At 34.7% G+C, this 22474-nt stretch overlaps 1 protein-coding gene across 8 annotated transcripts in view; it reads left to right on the top strand.

Moving 5' to 3' along the window:
* The window catches only part of LOC117179920 (interferon-induced, double-stranded RNA-activated protein kinase-like), a 262085-nt gene that overhangs the window by 78432 nt on the left and 161179 nt on the right, over positions 1 to 22474 (top strand). The gene's annotated exons all lie outside the window — the stretch shown is intronic.

Raw genomic sequence — 22474 nt, 5'->3', positions numbered from 1 at the left:
GGTAAAAAATTTATAAGAACAATTAAAGACTTAGATTACGAAATTAAAAAACCAATAAGTGACACATTGATGGTTGCAAATGGACAAAAAACTGAAAATCACGTAACAAGTTATAGTTCCAATCAAAGTAGATCATACGGAAAAATACTTATGATTCAGGCTGGTACCAGATTTAAGATCGATAGGAATAGTAGGTACCAATATGATAGAAAGATTAGGTTTAAAAATGGATTATAAGAAAAAGATTTGGTGGTAACCTGAATCACTAAATAATAAGTATGCTGTAGAAGCAAAAGTAAATAAAATGCAGGGACCTATAATTAAAGAGATGGAAAGGAATAGGAAAAGCGAGAAAAATAAATTGAAATTCGGAACGAAGGTCAGCCTGCGAAACGACATGTGAGAGAAAGGGATAGATTTGATACCGAGCGAAGCCTCTTCTCCCGTTTCGCCATACACCCCACCCCAAGCCCTCCTTATAGGTGATGCACTAGACTCGATCCCGCCAGCACCCCAGCCAGCACAGAGTGTACGGGGGCATGTTTCCCCACACCCTAAATCCTACAAGGCGAGCGACGCAACACTGGAATGTGCCATCGTGGGCGTCCAGAGATTAGATGAGCAGGCTGGTTATAACAGAGCGAGCGATAAGAAAACAAATAAGGATAGAAATAAAATAAATACGAATGTATGCATGAAAAATAAAGATAGAAAATTAGAGATAGAATTTAAAAGGGACATTGGAATGCAATGAAAATCAAAAGAGTTTTAAATTGCACATGGGAATCGATAAAAAGGAGGGAAAAAGTGATTCGATAATAGAAAAATTATTCGCAATTAGAAAAAGTAATTGGTATAATTTTAGGAATAATACGGTAATTAAAAATAATATATAGTGGAATTGAATGAAACACAAAAAGTGCAATTAGAGATGTAGATCCATAAAATAGATGTATAAGGACATGAATCCATTAAGCAAAGATACTATCATGTATCAAAAAAAATTAGAGGGTTTATGTACGAGAAAGTAGATAGACTATTAGAAGAAAACATAATAGAACCATTGAATAGCGATTGGTTAAATCCGATTGTAATGATAAAAAAAACCTAATGGAAAATATAGATTGTGTTTAGATTTTTAAAAAGTAAATAAAATCATTAAAAAATACTTATACCCAATTCCAATAATGTCTGAAATATTAGACACACTGAAATCAACAAAATAGATGTCTAAAATCTATCTTAGTTCAGCATATCATCAGATACCACTGGACGAAGAATCAAAACCATTTACTGCTTTTATTGTTCCGGACAAAGGAATGTATTAATTTAAAAGGATGTCATTTGGTTTGACGAATGCTTCTGCATCATTCATTGGCCTGCCCTGATTTTGGAAGTCCATTTTGACTTGAAACCGATGCTAGCGATATAGGGTTAAGAGCTGTTTTAACACAAACAATAAACGGCGAAAATTATGTAATAGCTTTTGCAAGTAGAGGTCTGAATGGAGCAGAACGTAAATATTTTGCTTAATTGAAATGGTTGCACCATTTAAAAAATCCAACAGGTAGATTAGCAAGATGGGCTTTAGAATTATTAGAGTACGATTATGAAATCATGCACAGAAAGGGAGGTTTAAACCATGTCCCAGATGCGTTATCAAGATCAAATGAAATAAAAGTTTCTAGTATTTTATTAAACGTTGTAGAAAATAAAGAAAAATATTTTTAAGAAATCGAGTATAATTGGTATACAAGTAAAATCATACAGGTTAAAAATAAGTCAGAAGAAAATCAAAATTGGAGAATGTGCGATACTCAATTTACACGTTTAGAGCAAAAGCGAATTAAAAAAAAAACGTGCGAAAAACCGAAGTAAAAATACGCGAGAGCAAAAACGAACTAAGAATTAGCGAGAGGTAAAACGATACAAGAATGAAGGGAGTAGATTTCCCCACTTTTTTTCTGTGAAGACCAGCTTCGTTAAAAGCCGAAAATGCGCGAATACGAACCCCAGCTCGCCTGACTTCATGAATGACGATCTAATCAGCTGCTCCTCAAATTTATTCTGGTTTTGAAATCCTGAGTTACCATAAAATCATAACATTTGTTGCGAAAAGGAAAATATTTCCACCATATAATTGAATTTTTTACTAAAATGATACATTTTTAACGGAAAATGAAATGTTTAATCTTTATCTAATCAAATCATATTATATCAACAGAAAAGAATTTGTACTAAACAGGTAGATTTTTAACGAAAGAAATGAATTCTTAATTAAAATAGATTAACTTTAACCAAGAAGAATACATTTCTACCAAAAAAATATAAATTTTTAATTGAGAAAGGTCAATTTCCTTGAAAAAAAAACAAATTTTTTGATTAAAAAAATACATTTTCAACCAAAATTTTCCGTGCCTTATGTGGCATTGACGCAAAATGCGTCAATCTTCTTTTTTCCTATATAACTTACTCCGATTTTACATTCAAGTCTTACTAGGGGGTTTTGGGGTCGCTGAATCCGAATCTGAAGTCAGAATTCAAAAATTAAAAATGGCGGATCCAATATGGTGGGCGAAAATACAAAAAAAAAACGGCTCGATTTGGATCAATCTCGGTACTTACGGGTTTTGGGATAGCTGAATCAGAATTTTGACTTCACTTTCGGGTTCAGCGGCCCCAAAAACGGTTTTTTGTATTTTTGTCCGCCATATTGGATCCGCCATTTTGGATTTCAGAATTTTCACTACATATTCGGATTCAGCGACCCAAAAACACCTAGGATACAAATTTTCCTTCCATTTTGGGCACTTTTTGTAGACTTCTTTCTGCCAACGAAGGGGTTAAGCAAAAAAATCCAACACAATAGTTCAATCTTTAACGAAAAAATATACCAAATTTCAACTAGAAAAGATAAATTTTAAATAAAAAATGATACAGTTTTAATTGCAGTATTAAAAAATGTTTTTTCAACCAAAAGGAATGGAATTTTCAATAAAGGTGTTAAATGATCAACCAAAAGAATGAATTTTTTACCAAAATAGATGAATTTTCAAACAAGAAGAATAATTTTCTACTAAAAAATAAGAATTTTCAACTGAAAAAGAATAAAGAAAATTGTCAAATTTTCAACTTAAAAATGAATATTAAAACTAAAAAAATAAGTATTTAACCAAAAATGTAATTGTTACATTTTTAGTTTAAAATTTTTTAATTTTCTACGGAAATAATGAGTTTTCAACTTAAAATTCGAGAATTTAGTTTTGAACAAAAATAAAAAAATCGATTTCTAACTGACGAACATTTTTTTTAACAAAAACATAATGATTTTTTCCTAAAAGTGACAAAATCGAAAAATCAATATATTTTAGTTTTTGTGGATATGTTTACAAAATGGGTAGAAATAATCCCAGTGAAACATAAATTATCGTCAACAATTGAAAAAGAATTTCATAAACGTATAATCTCGAAATAGCGAACGCCTAGAATATTATTTACAGACAACGGGAAAGAATACGCAAACAAATCTAGAATTAATTCAACAAAAACATTCGGTATTATAAATTCGAAAACTCATAAATATCATGCACAGGCAAATCTAACTGAAAGGTGCAATAGGTCAGTTAAAACGGCAATTAAGGCATAATTAGAAAAGGACAATAAGACATGAGATGAAAATGTAGATGATTTGCAATTTGCTTTAAATACAATTAAACATTCTTCTACAAGTGCCACACCAGTTTGTTTAAATTTTGGTAGAGAGCTCCAACCCATGCAAGCGTTGAATGAAGATTTAGACAAAAAGAGCGAAATTGAATTTTTAAAATCAGAAAAATGGGCAGATAAAATTCAAACATTGAAAATTATGAAAGAAAGGGTAATTAAAAATTTAGATACCGCAAATGAAACGCAATTTATGTATTAAAATCTTAGACATAGGGCTATAAGTTTTTAAATTGGCGAACAAGTTATAAAAAGCAATAAAACATTGTCAAATAAAGGGGAAGGAATAGCTCATAAATTGAATGAAAATTTCGAAAGACCCTTTTTCATTAATGCGAAAATTTCACCAGCAATGTACGAAATAAAAACAAAGAATGGGAAATCACTAGTTCACTGGAATGTAAAAGATATTTAAAAATCTAATAATAAAAAAATACAGTAAAATTTGAAGTTTTTTTATGGAATGGCATACATGTTTATGATTTGATTTTTACATCACTGACAAAAACCAAAAATATGACACAAACACGTGCAGCTAGAAAAACGAGACAAAACAGAAAAATATTGTATTTTATAGGAAATTGTTTCAAGTTAAAAATTCTCTAACACACTCATGTCCACTTCTGAGATGCTCCAGCTGTAAACAACAATTTATAGCTAAGGAGTCTATTGCTCATAAAAGTCTAGAGGTGCCAACAAGGAATCAAACTTCAATAAATGAAACTCCGGAGGAAAAAAGGATAAGAAGAGAAGAGAACAGAAAAAGGAGAGAGAAGACTGAAGAGAGAAAGCAAAAAGAAATTAATAAGATTCTTCAATGAAAATTGTTGGTGAAGAGAGTGAAGATGTTTGACGAATTTGGATCAGGAAGAGGAGATTCAATAATTTAAAAACTTGCAGAGGAAAAACGAATTGTTTATAATATGCCTACAATGGGAGAGATAAGCAAGGGATTAAAAGAGAAAAACGAAAAGATGATGAGGAATGGAGAAAAAAAGATGAAGAAGCAGCAAAATTAGAAGAAATACTCAAAAAAAAATCCAACAAGACAAAAAAAGGGAAGAAAAAAAAAAGAAATGTAGAAGCTACTAAAATATAGACTGGAAAGATATATAAAGGATGTGACAAGGATGAGACGAGAAGAACAGTTAGAGAAAGAGAGAATAAGAAGAAAGGTAGAACAGCAGGAGAAAGTAAGAAGAAGGAAGGAAATAACTCTTTATATACATCACAGATATAAATAATCTTTGGAATCTAAGTTAATAATTTGCTTGAATTTCGATCTAAAGAAATAGCTTTTACAAGAATACAAACAGTTTTTTCTAATAAAAATAAATATGGCTATAAGAGGCCAAGATTGATTTCTAATTAAAAATAAAAGTAAAGTTTATATATACGTTAATCTACAAAATAAATAGAGCATAACGTGAGTTATGCTATGTATGCTATGTATGTAGTTATGTTATGTGTCATAGAATTTTGAATTTTGACTCCATGGCAGTAAATGGTAAAAATTAAAAATTCTTATTGGACATATGTTTTTTGTTTGTTTAAAATTAAAATACATATTTTTTAAATTCGCTGTATTGAAAATTGAAGTATTTAACAAGAAAAAATTTTGGTTCAAACTTTAACTATTCTACTTACTTTTTATTGGTTTAAGATTAATCTTCTTAGTTGAGAATAATTTTTTTATAGAATATTTAACTATTTCATGAAAATTTGTCGTTTTTATAAGTAGTTTATAAATATTAGGAAATCTTTTAAACTTCTAAAATATTTTAATTACTTCAACATTTATAAATTCTTCAACACCCCAATTTTTCTTATAATTTTTGAGTCCTACAAAATTAAAAAATTTCCTAAGATATTTTGGATTTTTTCTCAGCTTTTTTAGAAATATTTTTAAATTTTCTCTGACATTTTATTTTAAAAACGAGAAATCCTTTCAAATTTTCATATGAATCTGAAGAATATTCTTTTATTAAAACCTTTTAAAACGAGGCGGGCGGGATGTTAATAATTTATTTGATGTTCTTGTCTTTCTTTTGAGTAACCTTTGGACTACATTGTTGACAGAATGGTTTTCACTCAATGCTAATTCTTCTTGAAATTTTCCGTCTGTTTTAAGTTTTCGGCCGTACCTCTTAGTTTGTAGTCGGTACTCACTTAGTAGCGTAATGTCTCTTTCTTGATCAGGCTCAGACCTTTTTTCCTGTGAGTTCAGTGTCAACCAAGGTTCGGACGAGTGTAGTCATTGCGTATTTTGGACCTGTTTATGTGAATAAAGTTTGCTATTCGAGACCATTTCATATTTTGTAACTTCAACTTAAAGTCTGTATTTCCTTTTCTTTCGGTTTTCGCAAAGTGATTTTCCCGACTCGATCGTCTTCTGGTGTTGTGGAAAGTGACGAGTCGGATGACGTATGACTTCCGGTTGCGTCGGGATCGATCGTTGATGAACGATCGTGGCCGTAGCTTCCGAAGACTATATCTTTTTTAATTTTCCCAAACAACTGAAACCTTTTTTTGGTGCAAAGTGCTTGTTGGATTCGACTCGATGAAGCCTGATATGGATTACTTTAACCGGACCGGATGTGACTCCTTCCCTGCCCTACGCCAGTCCGCGTGTAATTAAGTAACAGGCCACTCAAAATTTGAAATGACTTTTGAGAGATCCAATTGACAAAATCGGAGATCAGTTTAAATAGATAATATATATGTCAAAAAAGACTTGCGGAAAAGTGTTTCTTGTGACCTTGGAAAGGTAAAAAATTAAGGTCAAATGTGTGATAAATGAACAGATGCTTTTTTCTCAATTTTCTTGGTTTTTTGGAATATAAAAACGTTCAAGATACTTCACAAAAGTCGATGAAATGTTAAAGTGTACATAACCTTCACCACCATGACCTTCAGGTCAATTTTCAAAGTCACTTGAAGCTCAAGACAATTTTTCCAAGATTGAACACGCAGGCAGTAACAATCATTACGGATAAGATGTAAAGACTGTGATTATGTAATAACAAAAGCAACAGTCTTGTCAATGTCACTTCTCTGTGACTAGTTACAAAAAAAAGACATTTTGTCCTTACTTTTAGCGTTACCCACAAAAAACGGCGTGGAGGTAGTAAGTTCTGTTTCCTTTGGGATGCTTTCTTGTGAGTTCCTCTTGCCCCTCAAGTTTCGGGTGGTTGATTAGCGTGAATCCCCTTGCCTCTCACCATTGCTGCCAGTGTTACAATCAGCCACGGAATAATTGCTCGAAGTGCTTTCCATTGGTTTCAAGACACAAACGTAGACGTCTTTCAGAACCGTCCATAATTTTTAGCAAAGTTTCTCGAGAAATGGCTACGCCAGTTGCCCGAATCCTTTCCATCAAATTTTCTCTTGTTGTGGGTCGCTGAGCAAAAACTACATTTTAAATATAACCCCATAGAAAGAAATCAGGTGATGTTAGATCTGGTGAGCAGGGGAGCCATTTGAATGAACCTCCTCGTCCACTCCATCTCTCATTCAAATTTAAGTCCAAAAACTCACGTACGATGAATGCAACCTATGGCGAAGCACTATCTTGTTGGAGCTACATTCTTTGTCTTGTTGCTAAGTCAACGTTCTCTAATAGTCCAGGTAAATGGTCCCTTAACAGCTCTAAGTAAGTGTGTCTGTCAACGTTTCCGTAAAAAAAAGTAAGCTCTAATTAAATAGCCATTTACTATTCCGCACCTCACCATAACACTCCATCGATTTTGATGATCCATTGGTCTGTACCAGTAAGGATTTTCGTCCGATCAATAATGATAGTTATGTCTATTGAGCTGTCCGTCAATTTAGAATTTACTTCCATCTGAGAAAAGTATATATTGAAAGAAACTAGGCTCATTCTGTACCATTTGCAAAGCCTATTGACAAAATTTAATACGCGCTAAAATATGATGGGGCCTTAAGGCTTGCGTTAGAGTAATATGGTAAGCATAATATTTCAGAGATCTTAAAATTCGTGATACTATACTCTGTAGTATACCTATCTCTCTTTCAATTTGTCGAGTACTGATTTGTGGATCAACATGAACAGCTACTAGAACAGTTACAGCTCGTGCATCATTTTCGTTGTACTCATGATGTCGGCGTTCACGAACAAGAATCCCATTGCGAGCTATTTCAGTCAAAGTACTTATTGTTAAATTAGTAGGATGTCTTCTGTCTGTAAACCGTTCAGCTTAAAGTCTTGATGCAGCGGCGTATTTAACGTGACATTCCTCTAAAATTAGTATCATATCAAAGATTTCAGTTAGTCAGTAATCAGCCATATTGCGAAATTTCTTTGAAAACTATCAAAATATCGTAAAAATTGACAATCCCTAATTTTCTTCTCCAATTTTCAATGATTGAAATTACTAATATGAAATCGGCAGAATTTAGAATTTTGAAATAATAAATTTTTCCTACATGAAGCTCCGAACAAGATTATTATTTCAATAAACAAAAAAGCTTAACAACAAATGGTAATGAGGCCGGAAAGAAGCATCAATATCAGGGAAAGAAATGCCTCGCAATGGAGTGTGAATTTAGTCAACCATTCTAACGAAAAACATATGCCTGCCACTACGCTGCGAATGGTCAGGACGTACATAAATCCTTTTAAGCTGAATTCTTACGATATGTACTTTTTTAGATGAAGGTAATTTCTACAGCGACGGGCAGCTCAATAGACATAACTGTCATTATTGGTCGGACGAAAATCCTCACTAGTACAGGCCGATGGATCATTAAAATCCATGGAGTGTTATGGTGTGGTACGCAATAGTATATGGCTATTTAATTGGATCCTACTTTTTGACGGAAACGTGGACAGACACACTTACTTAAAGATGTTAAGGAACCATTTACTGGGACTATTGGAGAACGTTGACTTAGCAAGAAGACAAAGAATGTGGCTTCAACAAGATGGTGGTCCGCCACATTTTGCACTCGTCGTACGTGAGTTTTTTGAACATAAATCTCAATGAGAGATGGATTAAACGAGGAGGACCATTCGAATGACCCCCTGCTCACAAGATTTAACATCACTTGATTTATTTTTATAGGGTTATATTAAAAATGTAGTTTTTGCTTAGCGACCCACAACAAGAGAAGTTCTGATGGAAAGGATTCGGGCAGCTTGCGCAGCCATCTTTCGAAAAACATTGCCAAAAACTGTGGACGGTATTGAAAGACGTCTACGTTTGTATCTTCAAGCCCATGGAGAACACTTCGAACAGTTATTCCGTGGCTAATTGTAACACTGGTAGCAAGGGGACACGATTTTCACTTTTGTAATTACATAGTCACAGTCTATACATCTTAACCGTAATGATTGTTACTATCTGGGTGTGTTTGGGGTGTGTTGTGATAACAATCAACAGCCTGAAGTCTACAAAAAAATGCATCTGGACACAGAGTTCAATATAAGAAAAATCTTCTTGAGCTTCAAGTGACCTTGAAAATTGACCTGCAGGTCATGATGGTTAAGTCGATGTACACCTTAACATTCTAATGACTTTTGTGAAGCATCTTGAACGTTTTTTTTTAACCCGAAAAATCAAGAGAATGGAGAAAAAGGGCATCTGGTCGTTTCTGAGACATTTGACCTTAATTTTTTCTCTTCCTAAGGTTACAAAAAACATTTTTCCACAGGTTATTTTTGACTTGAAATTTCCCGCTCTTTTCAAATCCGCAGTCAAAAATAGGGATTCTTATTTAAGAAAAGGGTCTTCCCTCCATTTGAGCTTGAAAATTGAGCTCAAGGTCAAAATTGATGGTAAAGTCAAATGTCCCTCTCGGTCCTGGTCATCCTTTGTCACGAAAATGGGAAACACAACCACACAAAAAATAAAAGTATGTTGATCTGGGTACAAAAAATATATCTTCTTATGCACTTTGACGCGCTCAATCTGAATGCGCCATCAGAATTGGCCCAACGCATCTAGGTTTGACCCTAACCTTAAAAAACACCTTAAATCGGTATAAAAAAAAGTCTTTGAGTGTAATCAGACTATTTCATGAGCTAATCAGACAAGAATTCATTCATAACCTCCAAGCAATCGAAGATAACCTTAAAGAGTACCTTAAATCCATCCAAATGTTTTTTTTTTCAGCGCTGAAACTGGAACTTCACCACATTCCTATTCGTTCTCGGGGTATCTGAGTCCAAGTGTACGATTTCGTGAAACCTACTAGGTTAAAATATATTCCTAACCTTAAGACCATTAAACCTTATTTTTTTTAAATTCTCCAATCGTTCAAAGCAGCTAATTTTGAAATTTTAAACGAGAATATGTATCAATATATGTACATATATAAGCGTGGCATTTGGATGTTTCGGCGTCGCAGTTTTTGAACTTGCTGTCACACTATATAATTTTGTATTTTCCATACCCATAGAAAATTTCAGAATATTGTTTGGCGAAAAATCCTGGCTCGTTTCAGGCTATCTGCAGGTTCTATTTGAATGATTTCGTCTCCAAGTATAGTCTGAGAGATTTGGATCCTTTTAAGAGTGACGCGACAGTTATCTTATGGTCCTATTATATTTGTCACGTACTGGGCGGGATGAGTTATTTACAGTAGTTGGCCTTCACAAATCCTACTCCCTTTTTAATTTTTCCTTCAAATTATGAACACTTTTTTTAATTGATGAATCTTCTCACTATACATTTTTTATAATTATAACCTATATACTAATATACTGTTTTCGAGTGGAATGTCTAAATGTTGTCTGTTTTGGCGTATCTCATTCTATTTACGAGATGCGTTATATTCATTCAAATTTGAAACATCTAAAAAAAGTTAGATTCCTAAAATAATTGAAACCCGCGGATTTCGAATTATTATGTTTCAGGCTGTTGACTTGAAAAATTAAAAAAATATACTTCTAAATTTTAATCCGAAAGCTTAAGGGCATGTGATACTTAGGAATATATCAATTTTACCAGTTTTAGGGTCCCGCAGTTTTTTTTCCTAGAACAATAAATATTTTGTCTTAAAAATTTAAGAAATAATACCAAACATGCTAACGAACGTCCCTGTACACCTTTTTGTGGGTTAATTCTAAAAAATTTATTTTTTGTAATTTTGATGTGTGGGTAGTTTGGGATTATGTGAATTACAATTCTCTCCCATCATTATTTTTAAGTGCTACCGACAGCATCGGTACGACAGAGACCTACATTATGAGAATGAGAGAGAGCTGAAAAACGATCCTATCCACAAAATAGTGCACGTGCATACAATTTTCATTTAGCACAATAATTTTTTTTGTTAATATCCCTCACAAAAGAGCCCGGGGACATCAGTTATGACATTTTATAGCATCTCCGAATTCAGTTTTTAAAAAATTTCATTTTTGTGAAAAAAGCCGGGGGAGCTGTATTCGACACGGACTGAAAGCGAAATACGTGAAGAGCGGAAAATCCGCTCCTCGTCAGCTCTTGTCCTGTTTATATTTTCTCAGCGTTACGAGCGAGTGTGGCGGGGGCAAGAAGAGATTTGAGTTTTTAAAAAGGGGTCGCTAAAGGGGTCGAAACCCTTCTAATAAAATTTAACTTTTATTTTTCATGTGCACAGGTGTTTCTTCTACTGGAGGTTTGTTAGAGTAAATTACAGTAGGCAAAGGAGCATTATGAACGTTTGTCTTCACACAGAATACGCACATCTTTTTTGGAATACATTTTGATATCAATTTCCATAATCTGCGTTTGCAGGATGTTTATAGCGTGACTAGCATACTAGAATATCCTAGGTATTTCAACCATTCGAAAGCTTTCTCTGACAAAGTTGAAAATCGATGATGACTGCCTATTTTACTTAAAAAATTATCGGTGTCGTCTAAACTCAGTTTCATTTATTTAAGTATATCGACGTTTAATTCTCTAGGTAGAGTGATTAGATGGTTCTCTAATATATCTGGTGAATTTTTATCGTAAGGTACATTATATGACATATTGCTTATAAAAGATTTTTTATACTCTAAGTTTCTTTCTAAATACAATTGTACATTATTTGTCAAAATTGTACATTCTGGTCCTTGAACTAGAGTATTTTCGGTTAATTTTACCGGTGTTAATGAGTTTCCGCATACGAGGTCTAAGTTAAGTCTACGCGTAGGTAGTATTATGTACCCTTTGTTGGTTAAAATATAACTTTCGCTGTGTAATTTAAAAGGTGAAAAGGTACACCTGGCTTCCTCTTGTGATCTTTTAATTATAATGGCGTTGCAATTGTCTGTCCCTATTAGCCTATAATCCGGTTGATTTCGATGGCAGATTTTATAGTTGGCTCAGCCTTTACATTTATTTAGTGTGTCTTTATCAGTAGGTAGGTATCCAGTTTTAGTTTGAAGTATAAATTCTTGTTCGGGAATGAGGGCAAGGTGGGTATTTTGTATTTTTTGTGGAATATTAATGTATTAATATCTTCTGCTAATTCTTGTATTAAAATTGCACGAGTTAAAATTTTTGTTGATGCGAATAAATTCCTCTTATTATTATTGAGGCTTCTTCTGAATTGTTCGGCGTTACTAATTTCTTGTTTTAATTGAGTTTTTAATTCACCGTAATTAATCAAAAAAGAATCCAATAATACTTTTAATATTTTCGTATGGTTCTGCGAGGCTTGAGCCATATTTTTATTGTCTATGTATAATTGATCGAACCCTTCATTAATATGTTCAAGGTCGTTATTACTTAAAGTTGCAAACAGTGTCTTAGCTATGTCCCCAATTGCGTTTAATCCTCTTTTGTGTCGTTTGTTACCCATCATTTGGTTGAGTAGTTGAAGTTTATTTTTGGCCCTCTCATACCTTTCGCTTGTTAATCTAACCTCTTTTTCTTCAGCGCAGTTTGAGTTACACGCACACCTTTTTTTACGCACCTTTCTTGTAGGCTGGAATCATTGATGCTTATCATTAGCTTCCAGGTTTCATGGTAAAGATGAGCTGTTCCTATATCCTCGATAAATATGTTTCCGGTAATAAGTGTCAGGGTGTAATTTCCTTTCGTTGTCTAGATTTTTGTCAGAATTGTCAGAAATACCAAGATATTCATTCTATACAAAATAAGGCATGATCTGGTTAGCGTGAATTCTCGTTCTTTCGGAGTTAAACAATATTATGTAGTTATTGTTATCTAGCTTTTCGATTATGGTTGCAGGTCCTTTTCAACTTTCAGAGAGTTTGTTAGTCGCATTATGTTTGACGAACTTGATCAGGTCTCCCGGTTCATAGATAGATTGCGTTAACACTATCTTGGGATCTTGGTACCTTTTGTATTTCTCTTTCTGAAGTTGTAGCTTTCCCTTTGTTTTCTGTAAGTACTGCTCATGCCATTCTTTCCACATATCGAGCAAGTCCTGATATTTGAAATTGGGAGTAGTGGCCAAAGTTGACGGCAAATTAGCATCGGTTCTGCCAAACGTGGCTTGCAACGGACTTTACCAATTCCATATTGCTTAGTGGTACTGTAAGCGAGAGAAATTATTTTCAATACTTGGTCCCACTCGGTTCGCGTGTCCTGCATACAGGTTTTCAGTAAATCTTCCAGCACAGAGTGAGCTCTTTCTAAACTACCGTTACTTTGGGGGTGATAAGTAGTTGTTTTCACATGCTTTATTCTGAACAGGTTCTCGAAATTCAGGACTAGTTCGGAAACGAAGTTTGCTCCTTGGTCTGTCAGGATAGATTTCGGGGCTTCGAATATATAAATAAAATGATCGAAGAGTCCGTCGATAATGGATTCAGCCCTAGCATCTTTTAGTGGTATCAGCATCAAATATTTAGTCAGTTGATCCTGTACACTAAGTATGTATTAATTTTCACTTTTCGTGATAGGAAGGGGCCCGAAAATGTTCATTGGGACTTTGTCATTTGGGTTAACAGGTGTGTTAGGTACGATAGCTTCGGCCTGTCTCTTAATTCGCGTAGTCTTCTGGAGTTGGCGTATGGGGCACTTTTTTACGTAATTGCAAATATCGTTTTCCATATTTTTCCATTCTCCCAACTGTTTGACTTTGTCGATAGTTTTATTTTCACCAAAATGTTGATTAGAAATAGAGCCATGTGCTTCCTTTAATATTTCGAGTTTCTCTAGTTACGTCAGTTCGCTCAACGGTGAGAAGCAGTAGTAAATATTTAAATAATTTTCGTATTTTCGGCTAGATTTTGATCGTTCGAGGGTCGTTTTTGGATTTTTCTCCACAATTTTCCTCCTGCGTTTGGTTTCTTTAAGTCATTATTATCACCTCTTTCCTTGAGCCAATTCTGGAACTGTTCGTATAACTCTTTATTATATTCGGGGAGATTTTTTCGCGTCGGTATTGGGGGCGTTCCTTCTCTTTCCTCTTCCCTAACGAGTCCAGCTAACACCTCGTTGATTATTTTTGGTTTGGGTTTTTACTTCACAGATAGTTTCTCGAAGTTTAACTGATGCGGGGGAGGAGTTGTCAAATCTGCTTTGACGCCAGAGGCGTCAAGCATTTCTATATCGGGTAGTTTGGATTCCAGTGTCTCGGGACTTATCTCGGCATTCTTCATAGCTTCCTGTAACGGGTTTTTTTAAATTGGAAGCAATTTGGAAAGACAATCAGCCACCTTGTTTTCTTTTCCTTTTATGTGCTCGATCGGCTTGTACGAGTACTCTTCCAATCTTAATCTCCACCGTAGTAATCTGGATGAGGGATTCTTTACATTGTGAATCCACTTTAGGGCTTGGTGGTCAGTTTGTATTCGGAACGTTCTTCCCAGGAGGTACTGTCTTAAACGTAGCGTGGCCATTCCACGGCCAGTAACTCTTTTTCCGTAGCAAAGTAATTTTCCTCTGCTCCGTTAAGAATCCTAGATATGAAGCAGCAGGGGTGGCCATCCTGACTTAGGACGGCTCCTAGTCCTACATTTGATGCATCCGTAGTGAGCACTAATTCTTTACTGTGATCAGAGTATCGAAGTACTGGTGCTGTACATAATACCTTCTTGAGTTGATCGAATACTAGCTGATGTATAGTGGTCCACTTAAAAGGGTTGTCTTTTTTTGTGAGCTCGGTTAAGGGTTTAGCTATATGCAAGAAGTTTTGTATAAACTTACAGTAGTAACCTTCTAGCCCTAGAAAGGATTGTACTTGTTTCATGTTATTGGGCGTTTTAAAATCTTTTACCGCGCTGACCTTATTTGGATTAGGCTTAAAACCTTCGGCGGAGATAAGGTGTCCAAAGTATTCTAGTTCGGGTCTCAGATATTCGCATTTTGCAGGTTGCAATTTTAATCCATTCTCTCTGAGTCGGTCGAGTAATAATATTAAATTCTGGTTGTGTTCTTTAATGGTTTGTCCAAAGATGACTCTATCATCTAGGTATATAAAACAGTACTTTCCGACGAGTCCTCGTAAGGCTTGATCCAACTTGCGTTGAAAAGTAGCCAGAGCGTTTTTTAGACCAAACGGCATCCTGTTAAATTCAAAATGTCCGTATTTTGTGGAGAAAGCTGTATTCTTTTTAGATTCTTTCTTCATAGGGATTTGATGAAACCCGGATGAAAGATCGAATGCAGAAAAGAATTTTGATTTACCCAGGTGATCTAGGATTTCATCTATTACAGGTAAAGGGTAGGCATCCTGCTCGGCATTAAGGTTTACTCCCCTGTAATCCGTAACTATTCGTAATTTTCCACCTTTGTTGGGTACAACCCACATCCTTGAGTTGAAAGGTGAGCTTGAAGGCCTTATTTTGTCTTGCTAAAGTAAAGAGGCCACCTCTTCTTTTACGAAATTTGGCTGGCTTTCTGGCGGTCGATAAGCTTTTATATTAACAATTTTACCTGTTTTTATAATGATCTCGTGTTCTGTTAAACTGGTGCAATGTATATGATCTCCATCTAATGTGTATACATCGGTGTACTGCGAAATTATTCGCTAAATGGGGTCGGCTAGTTCTGACTCCGCGTGATACATCCGGATTTTTTCTTATAAATTAAGAATCCTTCGGTTGGCAGTCTTGGGTTTGTAACTAGGCAAAGTCACTCGCATCGGCCTATCGGAATAATTGAAGAAAGGTACCTGTAATGTCCCATTTTGTATTCTGTAAATTCCATCGGTGTGTAGTGACAGTTTGACCTTTTCGAGTATTAAAAATCTTGGGGTGATGGCGTACCTTTGAAACTTCATGAGAAAAGGTATTTCTATTATACCTTCCTCAGGTAGTGGGAAGTCTTTGTGAACTACATGGAAAAGATGTTTTTTATTAAAATAGTTCAGGTATACTGCTTCCGTCGATGTATGTTAATCGTGACCCATAAGGAAGTTCTTTTTCATCCGAAAAGGGGTGTTGCCGCACGGTATTGTTTTTTCTTTGATAAGTTTTATGGATGACCCAGAGTCGACGAGCAATCTAATTACATCCGTTTGTTCCTCGTCCCACGATTGACTGGAGCTTTCCGCATATGGCTGATACTCGGCTGTATTCTTGTAGTAGATCTGCTCTTCGATTTCCTCTTGACTCATCTTTTCGTGATCTAAAAAATGACCCTGATCCTCTTCTTGAACATACCTCACTTGTGGGGGTCGCTTTTCGAATGTTCCTGTTGGAAAATTTCGTTGCTGTTGTGATTGACACTGATTAGCAATGTGTTCTGGTTTTCGGCACCTATGGCAATTCAGTTTTCATTTGTCTGTGCTGGTGCCTGGTGTAATTCCAAATTGTGGTGTTCTATATGAGGGCGTTGTATGCTGCACTTTATGTGGTGGTAAAAATGTTTTTGAGGGATTTGAGATGCATGTCGCATCGGCGCTCTGAATCCTGTCTGTGTTCTCGCTAGAGCGATTAGTTATCTCTGTAGGACGGCCAGGTCTCGGTTTCGATTAATGCTATTTCCTTCTTCTTCGTCTGAGGTTAGTTCCGGATCCTCCCTATCTGTTTGTACCTGGATTCTTAATCCGACTCGGCCCGCTAGGGTTCTCATTTTTTCCACCTTATTTTCCATTTCCCTTGTCAAAAAACTCATACTAATTTCGTAACTATTCATATTGGCTAAGATGGTTTGTAGCATCTGTTATGTTGTCGGAGGGCGTACTGATTTCGTTTAACACGTCCGTCGAGTCAGAGTCACTGGTTTGGTTATCGTAATCTACGGATGTGCCCTTCCTGTACGCGTCAAAAGCCAGGTTTGCTATCCTATTTCTTTTTACGAGAAATAGATATCTGTGTCACGCACGCTTTACAATTCTCGTTCCACTCTTAATTTTTCTAATATTTTTCACTTAAAGGACCGCACTTTTACAAATTCACTTATTTATTTAAATTAAATGCTTACTTTTTTGCTGTAGCGGCTGCGTGGTTGTCCTTTTCGTCCACAGAGATGGTGAAACAGGCGTGACGGCACGACGTATCGTCCGCTTGCTGCTACTAACTTCTTATCCTCTTTGTAGGAGGCTGGTGAACCAGGCGTGACGGCACGGCGTATCGGCGGCTTGCAGTGGCTTCGTCTTTTGGGAATTGCTCCCGAGGGTTTACAACAGTATGTCGCTTACCCAAGTTCCTTTTTCAAGTTTTCGTGAACACTGGTTTACGTAAGATAGGGCCTGCTTCACTTCAGCCTCTAATTTTACCAGTTTCCTTACTTGCCTGCTTTTTACGGGGAAAAAATTCGTAAATATCTCCTCGGAGTTCTTCATTATTCTTGTAGAATTTTTCTTTTTCTTTCTTGAACCGCACCAGGTGTTTAGTTTCAAGATGGTGCAGTTTGATCGTTTTAGCTGTGATCGCTTGGCACCATCCTGGCAGGATCGCCAAAATGTGACGGAGGAAGAAGAGATTTGAGTTTTTAAAAAGAGGTCGCGCTGACACGTAGTCAGAGCGACGTTTCTTTAGTCTAAGTAGTAAAAAAGTATGACAAGAACTGGTGCGCTGGGCCAAAGCGCTACAATATATAGCCCTTGTACCTTATTTAAATGCGTGGGCGTATGCCACTGTTACACGAGGATGCTCTATGCGAGCTTCGCCAGCTTCGCGATAGCTGAGACTGAGTGATCGAGAGTCCACCGGGAACCTCGACGTTGTCAGATACGAGCTTCTTCGTGAACGCGTGAAAGCGGCGAAGCTCGCCGATCAGGACCGTAGGCAGAAATTATTTCGAGGTCATCACTATCGAGCGCCTACTCATATCATAGATACGTTAATTGACATCTGAACCGTTCCCAAGATCTATAGGCTAGATTATAACGAAGAGGATAAGAGTTTCTTTGTTCGGAGCGCTCATATAGCAGAATATACATTTCATAAGATGGCACTCCGTCACACGCTATATAGTAAAATGCATCCCATTATTTGCGGGCTTAACTTGAGCTTTACTTTTCAATTTTTATATTACATGTGATCTGTAATTAATCTTTTTATATATTTTGTGAAAATTTATATACTGTTATGAAAAATCATCTCTAGTTGAAAATTCTTTTTTTCTTTTTAAATTATATTTTTAAGTGATTCATAAATGTAGCCAGTTCAAATTTCATTTCTTCGGTTCGTAATGTAACTACTTTTTATTTAAGACTGAACAGAAATATATTTTTCATTTATAATTCTATGGTAAATGAGCATGAAAAATATTCACAATTGAAAACCAGACTTTAAAGCTACGTCACTTTTCGGCGGATTAGAGCCAAGAAATTAAGCTTATAATTCTTTTTTTTTGTCCAAACCTTTAATATTTCTTGGAAAATTCACCTTTTTGTAAAAAATATGTTAATATTTTTTGGGAAATTGTTTCTTTAGTATACAATTCACGTCTGGGATTAAAAGATAAACTACTTTATAAAACTACTGGGTTTTGGGTTAAAAATTGATTGCTCCAAAGAAAAGTGATTTTTTTTTAAACTGAAAATTACATTATTTCAGTTATTATATTCAGTCGAATAATTTCTTTCAAGAATTGCAAAATGCCAACGGTGCAATTAGCAACGGTGTAATGTACAATATTTGTGATTTGTTATTATACTGGGGGTTGAAAAGGAGGGTGTTCCGAACGTGATAAGGGAATGAAACTTTTTTGAGTACCTTCGGACATCAAGTGCAGAAATTATGAAGCATAATATTTTAGGTCTGGAATTTGGGGAATTCTTTGAATTCTTTTTTATATTTCTTACAATCTTAGCGGTTGAGAACGAGGGTGTTCCGGGTGTTGTCCTCGTCTATATACCGTATTACTTTCAAAAGGCGAGTCGGTTTCGATTTTGCTTTGGCACACAGTTTAAGGGACCAAAAAGAAAGTTCGAGTTCGTTAACTACTAATTTTTTATGAAAATTCAAATAGTTAGAGCTTTTCAAAAAATTTGGTACCACCCTTTTCCAAGATTTGAAAATTCCATTTACAGCTATTTATAGTATACAAAAGTATAAAAAATCGATCCCTCTGACTTTCTTTGATTGGAGAAAAATGACCAAACTTGTAGCATTTTCAAAATCCAATAAATCAAACGAAAATGGATATTTAAAGCCAATAAAAGCGTGCTATTAGAAAAAGTGATGAGAAGAAAAACGTTACTTTTTTGTTTATTTTGTTTTATTCGTAGAAACCAACTCCATTTTGTCCAAAAAAAAACAACTTTTCTACATTATGCTCAACAGTTTTATAATAAATATAATACATTTTTATATAACTCTGCCTGAAATTGCTCATTAAGATATTCCAAAATTAGTACAAATTGTATTTATGATGATTACATTAATATTCGCTTCTTATTTTGCATTAAATTATATTCTTGGCTGCGCTGAAACATGTAACATTTCAATAAATTTATATTATTACAATTCATAATGTGCATGGAAATTAAAACATACTTATTCTTTATTGCCTTGTTTGTATATATTTATTATGTTTAATCTTGTTTTTTACGATTAAAGAAAAACTCCACTTCTTATAAAAAATAAAAAAAATAAAAATATTCGTAAAATTGGTTAAATCCTTGTTCGTTGAATAAATGTTATCTCATTTATTCTCGTAGCTTGTATCGTTTGCACACAGTTTAATTTTTTGATTTAAAATTTTGTTTTGCATCAATAAAACAAAAACTACTTATCCTATAAATAAGTAATTCATTTCAAATTTGTAGATCTGGTTTAGTTGCACAATTTTTGTCGATCTATTCATTTTTTCATTTTGCTTTGTTTAAACTTTTTAAATTTTTATCAAAACAACAACGACGACGACTCCGGACAGGCAGACAGACACAGACGTAAAAAAAAATTTTTTCTCACTTAGGGGCCTCAAAATATCCACATTTGATGAAATTCGCGAAAGTCATTTTTCGCATAAAACTAATACCTTCTCATTGCACAGGCCTGTAAATAATGGGGTCATGTCAGTTGTTGGAAAGTGGAGGGTCATTTCCGAAGTAATTTTTTACGTAGAATCCGAATCTGGAGTCAGAATTGGCCCATCACGTGAGGATTTTAAGATATTTGAGTTTATGGACTCAAAAAATGGCGTTTTTGGCTATTTTTGAGGCTATGTACAGAAAACACAAAATTGTTTGGGATTTCAATAACCCCGAACACCCCAAGTACAAATTTTCAAGAGAAAACACCCAGTAAAAATGTCTGCCTGAAAGTATTTAAAGTAAATGCTCAAGACACAATTGAACATATATCGTTATTTCAAATTGGCGTAACTTGGTAAAGAAAACTGCAATTGAACCCTGCGACTCTCAAATTAAAGAGAAAGAGCAGTACTATATGGTACAACTAAAGAAAAAATCCAAAAAAATTTTATGTCTTCTGTACATAGCCTCAAAAGTAACTCGATCTTTCTTTTTGGACCCTCTAACGGTGTGCCAAAGAACAATCCAATTCGACTATTCTTTCCAAATTTATCTGGTATATACAATCAACCATAACAACAACGATAACGACGACGTCGGACAGACAGGCTGACACCGATGTGACAACTGGTTTTTCTGACTCAGGGGGCCTCAAAATGTGAACATTTGATGAAATTCGCGAAAGTCATTTTTCGCGTAAAACTAATACCTTCTCAGTATGGATAAGAAAGTAAAAAGAGGATTTTTGACGTTTTTATATTTTCAAATATGGACGATCAAATTTGTCATTTTTAATATTGTATGTGTGAGTATAGTAATGGCAGTTTTTTTATGGGCCTTATCAAACATTCTCACTGACTCGATCATTCGTAGGATAAAAGAAGCGGATTTTTGATGTTTTTTATATTATAAAATATCGACAATCAAACTTTTCATTATTAACATTTCAGGCGTGGATATAGTAGTGGTGGTTTTTAGGAGTCTTGCTAAACATTATCACTGACTCCATCATTCGTGGGGTAAGAAAAGAGGATTTCAGACGTTTTTATTATTTTATTGCGATAATCAAACGCTTATTACTGATTTAAGAAAAAAAAATTAGAAATTTTTTTTTAATTTCATTTATATGAACGTTCATAACTGAAGTACTAGAAAAATTAAACTAATTTGTTTCTAGAAAAAAAATCTTCATCATTGAAAATACAACTAATTCGTTCAAAGTGTGTCGTTAGTTATTATTTGTAATACTTGAAAAATCATAACTTTGCTTGTAAATGTAATTGTTTTGTTGCAAAATTCGCTTTTGTCAGATAAAAATTAAATCTTAAAACGCAAATTGACCTTTTCTATTTTGTGTGGAAAATTCATTATTTTAGTTTAAAATTAAACTATTGGGATGAAAATTAACTTTCTTGTTTGTAATTAATATTTTTGCTTTAAAATTAAACTAATTTGGTAGAAAGTTGAAATGCTTGTTCAGAAGTGAAGTATATATTATTTAAGAATGAAAGTATTTGATAGAAAATTAATGAAATTTTTTCTAAAGATGGACGTTCTTCATTATTTCATGTCAGTACAAAGATACTGGTAACTTGGAATAAAATGTTAAAAAAATGATTATATAAATAAATAACAAAAAGTTTCAAGAATTAATTATTAAAACACAAATAGAGAGTACATTTTCTACATTGAAGTTTTTCTAGCCATAAATCAATCAAAAAAATACACAAAAAGCGATATTTCTTTATGACGTTTGCGCATGACCATCACATTTTTCATAATATGTCAATTTGCTGCTCAGGAATATCACTGGCAAATCAATAGAAATAAATTCCCAACAAAAAATTCACCATATATACGCATACTATTTTCTCGTTAAAGTTCACGAAGCTCGCGGCGAGCTTCTTCAATGCAGAGGATTCGAGCAGCGCCCAGTCTCGTCGCGAGTTTTCTTGGCAGCCGAGTAGCGCGCCTTTCCTGCAATATTCAATTCAAGCATTGCGACTTTTAGTCCTGAGAGTTTCGCGTTCCGCATTGCAAGGCTTCTAGGTTGACCCTGTTTCCCTCTACTCGAGGACTGCGAAAAGAAGACGCTGACCTGCCTTCGCCTCCTGTTTGGCTAGAGAAGAGGAAAGGACACGCGACGCTTTGCTTCTAGTCCCTGGTATTCGAGTGCCTCTCTTTCCGAAGGTTTCCTATGTGTTTTCGAACTTCCCCCGAAGTATCCCACTGCATCTACTTCTTTCGGAACGTTTCCGATTTCTTATCGAATAAATGTTTCAGTGTCCCTTTATCTTATTCCGATGCTTTCCGAATGTTCACCTGTATCCCACTGTTTATGTTCGTTTCGAATGTTTCTGATTTCTTTCCGAATAAATGTAAAATGTAAAACATAAATTATTAAGTGTTGTATCAATTA

The sequence above is a fragment of the Belonocnema kinseyi genome, chromosome 9, assembly GCF_010883055.1.
Source record: "Belonocnema kinseyi isolate 2016_QV_RU_SX_M_011 chromosome 9, B_treatae_v1, whole genome shotgun sequence".
NCBI lineage: Eukaryota > Metazoa > Arthropoda > Insecta > Hymenoptera > Cynipidae > Belonocnema > Belonocnema kinseyi.
Note: the sequence above shows the minus strand (reverse complement) of the source record. Positions and strands in the feature narration are given on the sequence as shown.